Here is a 10,244-nt window from a genome sequence, read left to right as displayed (position 1 = left end):
CTGAAACTGTTTCAAAAGATAGAAATTGAAGGAAAACTGTCAAACTCATTTTATGATGTCAGCATTATCTTGATCACCAAACCAAACAAAGATCCCATCAAAAAGAATTACAGAACAATATTCCTGATGAACACAGATGCAAAAATTCTCACCAAAACACTAGCTAATAGGATCCAACAGTACATTAAAAGGATTATTCACCATGACCAAGCAGGATCATTCCTGGGCTGCAAGGTTGGTTCAAGATCCACAAATCAATCAATGTGATACAATATATTAATTAAAAAAGGAACATGAACCATATGATACTCTTAATAGATGCTGAAAAAGCATGACGAAGTACAGCATCCCTTCTTGATTAAAAGTCTTCATGGTGTTGGGATAGAGGTTATATACCTCAATATCAGAAAAGCCATCTATGAAAAACCCACAGCAAATATCATTCTCAATAGTGAAAAACTGAGAGCTTTCCCCCTAAGGTCAGGAACAGAGCGGGGCCTAAAATTTATATGGATCCAGCAAAGACCCCAAATAGAGGAATGTTGAAAAAGAAAAACAAAGTTGGCAGCATCACAATTCCAGACTTCAAGCTCCATTACAAAGCTGTAATCATCAAGACAGTATGGTACTGGCACAAAAACAGACAAATAGATCAATGGAACAGAATAGAGAGCCCAAAATGGACCCTCAACTCTGTGGTCAACTAATCTATGACAAAGCAGGAAAGAATTCCAATGGGAAAAGGACATTTTCTTCAACAAATGGTGGTGGGAAAATTGGACAGCCACATGCAGAAGAATGAAACTGGACCATTTCCTTATACCACACACAAAAATAGACTCAAAATAGATGAAAGGCCTCAATGTGAGAGAGGAATCCATCCAAATCCTTGAAAAGAACACAGGCAGCAACCTCTTCGATCTCAGCTGCAGCAACTTCTTCCTAGAAACATTGCCAAAGGCAAGGGAAGCAAGGGCAAAAATGAACTACTGGGACTTCATCCAGATCAAAAGCTTTTACACAGCAAAGGAAACAGTCAACAAAACCAAAAGACAACTGAGAGAATGGGAGAAGATATTCACAAATGACATATCAGATAAAGGGTTAGTATCCAAAATCTACAAAGAACTTATCAAACTCAACACCCAAAGAACAAATAATCCAATAAAGAAATGGGAAGAAGATATGAACAGACATTACTGCAAGAAAGGCATCTAAATGGCCAATAGATGCATGAAAAAGTGCTCCACATCACTTGGTATCAGGGAAATACAAATCAAAACCACAGCGAGATACCACCTCACACCAGTCAGAATGGCTAAAATTAACAAGTCAGGAAACAACAGATGTTGCAAGGATGCGGAGAAAGGGGAACCCTCCTACACATTTGGTGGGAATCCAAGCTGGTGCAGCCACTCTGGGAAACAGCATGGAGGTTCCTCAAAAAGTTGAAAAGAGAGCTACCCTATGACCCTGCAATTGCACTACTGGGTATTTACCCTAAAGATACAAATATAGTGATCTTAAGGGGCATGTGCACCCCAGTGTTTATAGAAGCAATGTCCACAATAGCCAAACTATGGAAAGAACCCAGATGTCCAACAACAGATGAATGGACAAAGAACATGTGGCATATATATATATATACAATGGAATACTATGCAGCCATCAAACCCCCCTGAAATCTTGCCATTTGCAATGATATGGATGGAACGAGAGGGTATTACGCTAAGTGAAATAAGTCAATCAGAGAAAGACAATTATCATATGATCTCTCTGATATGAGGAATTTGAGAGGCAAGGTTTGGGGTTGTGGGGGGTAGGGAGGGAAAAAATGAAACAAGAATGGGACCAGGAGGGAAACAAACTATAAGAGACTCTTAATCCCAGGAAAGAAACTGAGGGTTGCTGGGGGGCGGAAGGCGAGGGATAGGGTGGCTGGGTTACAAACATTGGGGAGGGTATGGCTATGGTGAGTGCTATGAATTGTGTAAGACTGATGATTCACAGACCTGTACCTCGAAGCAAATAATACATTATATGTTAATAAAAAATACTAAAACCCCCCCAAAAAGAACAAAACCCAGCATTCACTGAGTATTTATTATCTCCCAGCTACTGTTAGTGACTTCATTTAATTCTTACATTCACTACTTTAAGTAGGTACTACTATCATTCCAATTTTACAGATGAGGAAACTAAGGATCTGCAAGGTGAGACAACTCAGTCAAGGTGAAACCATTTTTAAAAAAAAAATATATATATATATATATATATATATTTATTTATTTAGAGCATGAGCAGTCATTGCCGGAGAGGTTAAGGGGAAAGGGAGAGAAAGAATCTCAAGTAGACCCCACACTGAGCACGGAGCCTGAGGTAGGGCTCAGTCTATGAAACCTGAGATCACGACCTGTGCTGAAATGAAGTGTCATACACCTAACTGATTTAGCCACCCCGGCAGCCCGGTCAAAAGACTTGTAAGTGGCAAAGCCAGTCTTCAGACTCTAGTCTGTCTCTTGCATCTCATTCTCCCTAGCTCTACCTGACACTGTAGTACTTGTTTTTCAGTATCCACTTTATCAGGATATAATGCATATACCATATAATTCACCCATTTCTAGTGTACAATTCCATGGATTTTAATATACTCACAGAGTTGTGAAGCCATCAATTTGAGAACATTTTAGAACATTTCATCAACTCCTGAAGAAATTCCATATGCTTTAGCCTTCACTCCTCATTTCCTCCCAGCCTCCTCTCCCTACACAGCCCTAGGCAACCACTAATTTACTTTCATCTCTATTCTAGACATTTCATACAAATAGAATCATATAGTATGTCTGTATCTGGCTTCTTTGATTTAGTATAATGTTTTCAAAGTTCATGTTGTAATGTATCAGTACTTCATTATGGCTGATTCTGTATTCCATCCTATGGATATACCACATTTTGTTTATCCATATGTTATTTGGTGGATTTTTGGGTTGTTTCCACTCATTGGCTATTATGAATAATGCTGCCATGAAAATTTGTTCAAGTTCTTATGTGGGTATATGTTTTCATTTCTCCTGGATATTGTGGCTCATTTTTGAACCCAAACTTTTGGGGATGTCCCTGATTGGTGCACTCCAGGTCACACGTCTATAGAAATTCTTCTTAAGATACAGAGAATCTGGGAGTGTGAGTTTTTGACTCACACTCATAATGAGGTGAGGTGAGCTCACCCCTGGGTGAGTCTTGAGGAAGGCTCAGACTCATAATGTGGCAAATTACCAAAGTCTGGGAGAGCATTTGTATAGGTTTTAAGTTTATTGATTCTTCACTCCATATTCCCTCTTTTTGCCTGCTCTTTGATAATGGAGCTGGGCCTTGGTATTTCTCCTTGGCCAGCCAGGAAGTTGTTCAGCCTGGCTTGTAGAGGAGGCTGGAGGGGCAGTGGAAGAGAAAGGGGCTCTCTTTCTTCATTCTAGTTGCTAGGGTTCTTTTCTCTTCACTGTCTGGTCCCCTGTGGTTTCTCCAGGCCACGTTTCTGCCAGGAACAGCTTTCTCCGGCTTCCATGTGCTTCTCTCTTGACTTGGGTGGCAGTTGGGTATCTGGGAGCCTCAGGCAGGATAGGCTGTGCCCTGAAAGGTCACTGGTTTCACACCCTCCCCTCAGCCCCAACCATATGTGTGCTGGGGAATGAGATGGGTTGGGGTGAGGGATGTGGGATGGCTGTCTAATGATGACCCAATCCTGATCCCAAGCACCTGGCCTGGAGCTGCCTTGGCCACACCACACACAGAAGAAGTATGCCAGACCCTGCTGATGGTGTCCCTGTTCATTCCCAGCTCCATCAGCATCTTCACAGTCCCCAATTCCCTGTACAGCCTGTCACCAGCCTTGGCTTGTGTGCTCCCTGAGTACAGTTCTGCCCACATGGCGACTGTTGACCAGCTCTGACCCTGGTGGCCCAGAGTACTCTCCACCATCCAGTGGTAGAGGTCTGAACCCTTCTTCAGTTTGTCCTTCCTTGGGTACTCCTTCTCTGACCTAGTGTATGCTTCAGAATTCTCATTCCTTCTTTATAGTCACTCTCTTACCATTGAGCCCCATATTGGGCTTGATCTCACAACCTTGAGACCGTGACCTGAGCCAAAATCAAGAGTCAGATGCCTAAACGACTGAGCCACCCAGGCACCCTAATGCCTAGCATCTTAAATCATAATTTCAAGTTGTATTTTCAACAGAGACTAGTAGCTATTTTTTCTACCTTTAGGTAGATTTCTTAAACTTTTTTTCCCCATATCTTTATTAACTGTGTTGGTCAAGGTTCTACCAGAATCAGTAGAATCTATCTATCTATCTATCTATCTATCTATCATCTATCTATTATGTAGAGATTATTGTATTGCAAGTAATTGGCTCAGACAGGTGGTGATGTGGCAGTCCACAGGCAGGATTTCTTTTCCTGCAGGGAAGAATTCTCACCCTCCTCCACTCCACCACTTAGTTTTGCTCTTAATGCCTTTCAGCTGATCAGATGGGCTCACTTGCATTATTGCAGGTAATCTCCTAGACTAACTGATTGCAGACTTTAACGACATCTACAAAATAGCTTTACAGAAACACCTAAATTAATGCTTAATTGAATAACTGGAAACTATAGCCAAGCTGATTATAATTTACATACAATGAACTATACACATTTAAAATGTATTGTTGCATCTTGGCATCTATAGACACCTGTCCACTCCCTTCCCCAGGCATCAAGAGATCTGCTTTCCGTCATTATAGGTTAGCTTGCATTTTCCAGGATTTAATAACAGGTATTTGTGGATGAATGGATGATGCCCAGTGAAGTGAAGTAACTTGCAAAACTCACACACTAGGAAGTGGTCATGCCAAGATCCACACCTGCACCTGCAGGTTCCTCAACTCCGCAGCCAGTCTCTACTGCCTTCCCCGTGCAGGAATCTTCTGGGGGCAGAGAATGTCAGCTCCTTGAGGGGAGGGACTGTCTGACCCTCTGATTTCTTTCTTTCTTTCTTTTTTTAAAAAGACTTTATTTATTTGACAGAGAGAGAGAACACAAGCAGGGAGAGCAGCAGGCAGAGGCAGAGAGAGAAGCAGGCTCTCCACTGAGCAGGGAGCCCAATGCGGGGCCCAATCCTAGGACCCTGAGATCACAACCTGAGCCAAAGGCAGGTGCTTAACTGACTGAGCCCCCCAGATACCCCCGACCTTCTCTCCTTAGCTTCCCCTGGGACCTACAGGACATGGCACTTTAATAAGTGGTTAATGAATTTAATTGTCTCTTCTCTGTACGTTTCCTCACATCCCTTCCTATGTCTCTGCCTGTTTCAGTTATCTACTGATACACAGCAAATGACCCCAACACTCTGGATAAAAACAAGAGTGACTTATTACTTCTCAAGGTTCTAAGAGTCAGCTGAGCTGTTTTTCTCCCGTACTCATTCACTCACCAGGCTGTTGTCAGCTGGTGGGCTGGGTGCTGGGGTCTGCTGGGATGCTCATCTGGGTGGGTCTTTCTCTCATGGAGGTCTTTCACCATTCAGTAGTCCAGATTGGGCTTCCTTGCAAGGTGGCAAGAATATTTCCAACACACAAGCCCTTGGCAAGCTTCTGTGTTAATTCTCCAATGGCCAGAGCCAGTCATGTGTCCAAGTCACAGTCAGTGTGGGAGGAGACCATACAGGGGCGTCGGGGTGGTGCGGTTGCCACTCAGGTCAGTCCACTGCCCTGCCCTGGGGCTCTCCCTTGTTTACAGAGCAGAATACTTTTCTCTAAGAGAAAGGGCTGAGGCTCCCGATGGCCTGCTTCATAGGCTGGCTCTGCTACCTGTTAGCCATGTGACCTTGGCCAGGCGACTCAGCTGCGCTGTGCCTCAGTGTTCACGCCTGTAAAATGGGTTAATGTTCATCCATTTCACGGAAGTTAGATACGTTCATGCAGGCAAAATTCTTAAATCACTGCCTGGCTCCTAGACAGCCCTCAATAAACAATGTCGCTGTTATGCTGTCCCCATCCCTTCCGGCTGGTGTGCTAGTGTCCACGGGAGGTCTTGTGTCAGCTTTGAATTCTATTTGACTGTTAGAACGGAGACCACCTGCAAGATAGAGGTTTGTTTCTCTCCCATGTGAGACAAATCCAGAGGCGGGGCTAGTAGTTCAGCCCCACTGGGCTTGTCAGGGAAGCAGTGCCTTTCAGCCACCTGCTCAGCCCATTTACAGGTCATCACTGCGGTTCTAGGAGCCTGAGGCATATTCAAAGCAACAATTACATCGAAGGAGTAAAGGGGATGAAGGGCACCTGCCAGCTGACTAGTCCCTTTAGGAAAGGGAAGTCCCGCATCATGGCTAGAGGGTTGGGTTTTTGTTTGTTTTTCTTTTTCTTTCTTTTTTTTTTTTTTTTGGTCTTAGCTATCCTAACTACAAGGAAAGCTGGTAGATATCTTTTAGCTGGGCGCTAAATTGCCACCTGCAATTAAATCCGTGTTCTGTTACTAAATAAGTGGAGAATGGATACAGCCTGGACCACTAGGAGTCTTTGCCACACACCCCTGGCTCGACGGTGAGGGTGCCAGTGTGAGTAGACCAAATGTCAGCTCTAGGAAAGCAAGGATCTTTGTGTTTTGTTCACTACTCCTTAGTCATGCCACCAGTAAGGCCTGGTACACAGCAGGTACTCAGCAATGCCAAACAAATGGACCTCTGGCTAAGACCCCCGAGGAGCAGAAAAAAAACTTAAAATTGTTTGAAACACGGTAGAGGTTGTTTTTTAATTTTTTAAAAAAGATTTTATTTATTTATTTGACAGACGGAGATCACAAGTAGGCAGAGAGGCAGGCAGAGAGAGAGGAAGGGAAGCAGGCTCACTGCTGAGGGGAGAGCCCAATGCGGGGGCTCGATCCCGGGACCCTGAGATCATGACCTGAGCCGAAAGCAGCGGCTTAACGCACTGAGCCACCCAGGCGCCCCCTGAGAGAGGTTTTAAAAGGAAATACTTATTGGGGCATCTGGGTATCTCAGTGGATGGAGTCTCTGCCTTTGTCTCATGTCATGATCCCAGGGTCCTGGGATGGAGCGCTGCATCGGGCTCTCTGCCCAGCAGGGAGCCTGCTTCCCCTCTCTGTCTCTGTCTGCCTACTTGTGACCTCTCTCTCTGTCAAATACATAAATAAATAAAATCTTTAAAAAAAAAAGGAAATACTTATTGATTTGCCTCTAATATTTTATTTTGAAATTTTGCACTCTTACAGAAAAGTGATAATAGCAGGTACATCGATGTTCCTAAGCCCTTCCCCTAGATTCACCAGTGTTAACCTTTTACCTCCCTGGGGTACCTGGGTGGCTCAGTCGGTTAAGCCTCTGCCTTCTGCTCAAGTCATGATCTCGGGGTCCTGGGGTGGAGCCCTGCATCAGGCTCATTGCTTGGCAGGGAGCCTGCTTCTCCCTCTTCGGCCACTCCCCCTGCTTGTACTCTGTGTCTCTGACAGACAAATTTTTTAAAAAACAACCAAACAAACCACTTTACCTTCCTTAGTCTCTCTCTCCCACTTGAAAGCAATTGCAGCTATCACAGTACTCTATACCTCAGTGCCTCCTGTGAATCTCCTCAAATCAAGGACATTTTCTTTCTTTTTTTTTTTTAAAGATTTTATTTATTTGACAGAAAGAGACACAGTGAGAGAGGGAATACAAGCAGGGGGAGTGGGAGAGGGAGAAGCAGGCTTCCTACTGAGCAGGGAGCCCGACGTGGGGCTCAATCCCAGGATGCTGGGATCATTACTTGAGCCAAAGGCAGATGCTTAACAACTGAGCCATTCAGGCACCCCTCAAGGACATTTTCTGACATGAATCACAGTGCTCCAAAATTTCAACATTACGGTAACAGGACAACACTATATTATTTAGTATGCACTCCATATGCAAACTTATCCAGTGATACCCATAATATTTTTGTTCTTTAAAAATATTTATAGTTTCAAATCCAGGATCCAATCCAATCAAGGACCATGCAGATGTTGATGACACGTCTCTTTCTGTCCTTTAATCTGGAGCCATTCCAAAGCCTTTCTGTTTTGTTTTATTCTCTTACGACATTGACGTTTTTGAAAGTGTACAAAAAATTTTGGCTTGGATTTGTCTGATTGTTTCTTCATGATTTAAAATCAGGTTAAATGTTTTTGGCAAGAATAATTCAGAGATGGCGCTGTGTCCACGAGGAACATGATTTCGGTTTGTCTCCCTTTTGGTGATTGGGTTAAGATGAAGTCTGGCAGGTTTCTCCCTTGTAAAGACTTCATTTCTTGGGGCGCCTTGGTGGCTCAGTGGGTTAAAGCCTCTGCCTTAAGCTCAGGTCATAGTCCTGGGGTCCTGGGATCAAGCCCCACATCAGGCTCTCTGCTCAGCAGGGAGCCTGCTTCCTCCTCTCTCTCTCTCTCTGCCTACTTGTGATCTCTATCTGTCAAATAAATAAATAAAAATCTTTAAAATTAAAATTTAAAAAGACTTCATTTCTTCCTTCCAATTAATACATCATCTGTGGGATGCTACTGGAGACTGTGTGAATATCTTTTGCCTCAAAATCTTTTCTCCCAAAGGATGAAAATTGATTGGTGATCTTTATTTGAATGAATTATTCCATTGGTGGTTCCAAAATGCCTTGAAGAGTTTGAAATACCAGTGATGGCTCAAACAGAAACAACCTGGATTTTCATGGAGAGAAAAATTTTCAGCTCTCTGGAGTCCTTCGACAACAGTGTAGAAATAAATTTCTCTTGCTTTTTTTTTTCTTGAATTGGTTTTGTATCTAGATTCCCCCACATCCTGAATCTATTTGTCCATCTGTCTCTGTCCCCTTCCTCCCTTCCTTATTCCTATTTTCCCCTGCCCTGACTCAGAATTCCTCGGAAAGACTAGCCAAGAGTCGCTATATCCTAGTGTTTGGGGAAATCATTAAGCTTAAGTGAGCCATGAAGCTTTGGGGCCATAGACAGGCAATGAGGATATGATGACGCGGGTGATAGCGAACATTTACTGAGCACGGATGACGGGCCGAGAATGATTCGAAGTGGTTTATAGATATTAAGTACCTATATTTTCAACAACCTTATGAGCTAGGCACTATTTTTATCTACCTTATTTCAGAGGAAAGTGAGGTACTGAAAGGGGAGATGATTTGATCAAAGACACATATACCTAGTAAGTGGCAGATCTGGGACCTGAATCCAAGTGATCTCACGCCAGGTTATCTTTCCCACTCTCTTTAACTTTAACAAAGAGACTTTGCAAAGAGAAAGACTTTGAAGTGGCTAACAGATATCTTGCAAAAAGACCGATATTTGTATCAGTCAGGGTTCATTTGTAGGAGGAATAAACCCCGGTAGCTATTCTAAACAAAAAGGGTTCATAGTAAGATTCAGGCACTTACTGTGATGGTTAATTTTATGTTGGCTTGGCTGGGCCATGGTGCCCAGACATTTGGCCAAATGTGATTCTGGATGTTTCTGAGAGGGTGTTTCTGGATGAGATTAACATTTACATCCATTGACTTTTGAGTAAAGCAGATTGTTCTCCATAACGTGGGTAGGCCTCATTCAAAGGCCCCAAGAGAACAAAAGACTGATTCCCCCCACCCCGCAGAGCAAGAGAAAAATTTCCCAGCAGTTTTTTAGACTTGAACTGCAACCTTGTCTCTTCCCAGTGTAGCCACTTTTCCAGTTCACCATGCAGATATTGGATTTGCCAGTTTCCATATGTGAGCTGATTCCTTAAAAAACAAAACAAAACAAAAAAAAAACAAAACAAACAAAAAAAAAACTCTCCAGGCGCCTGCGTGGCTCAGTGGTTGGAGCCTGTGCCTTCGGCTCAGGTCATGATCCCAGGACCCTGGGATGGAGCCCCGCATGGGACTCTCTGCTCAGCAGGGAGACTGCTTTCCCCTCCTCTCTCTCTGCGTGCTGCTCTGCCTACTTGTGATATTTCTCTCTTTTTTAATCTTTTAAAAAAAGATTTCATTTATTTATCTGACAGAGATTACAAGTAGACAGAGAGGCAGGCAGAGAGAGAGGGTGGGGGAAGCAGGCTCCCTGCTGAGCAGAGAGCCCCACGCAGGGCTCGATCCCAGGACCCCGGGATCATGACGTGAGCTGAAGGCCGAGGCTTTAACTGAGCCACCCAGGCGCCCCAAATAAATGAAATCTTAAAAAAACAAACAAACAAACAAAAACCCCAAC

Source organism: Mustela nivalis, assembly GCF_964662115.1.
Source record: "Mustela nivalis genome assembly, chromosome: 18".
Classification (NCBI taxonomy): domain Eukaryota; kingdom Metazoa; phylum Chordata; class Mammalia; order Carnivora; family Mustelidae; genus Mustela; species Mustela nivalis.
The sequence above is the reverse complement of the archived record's forward strand: the minus strand, read 5'-3'. Positions refer to the sequence as shown.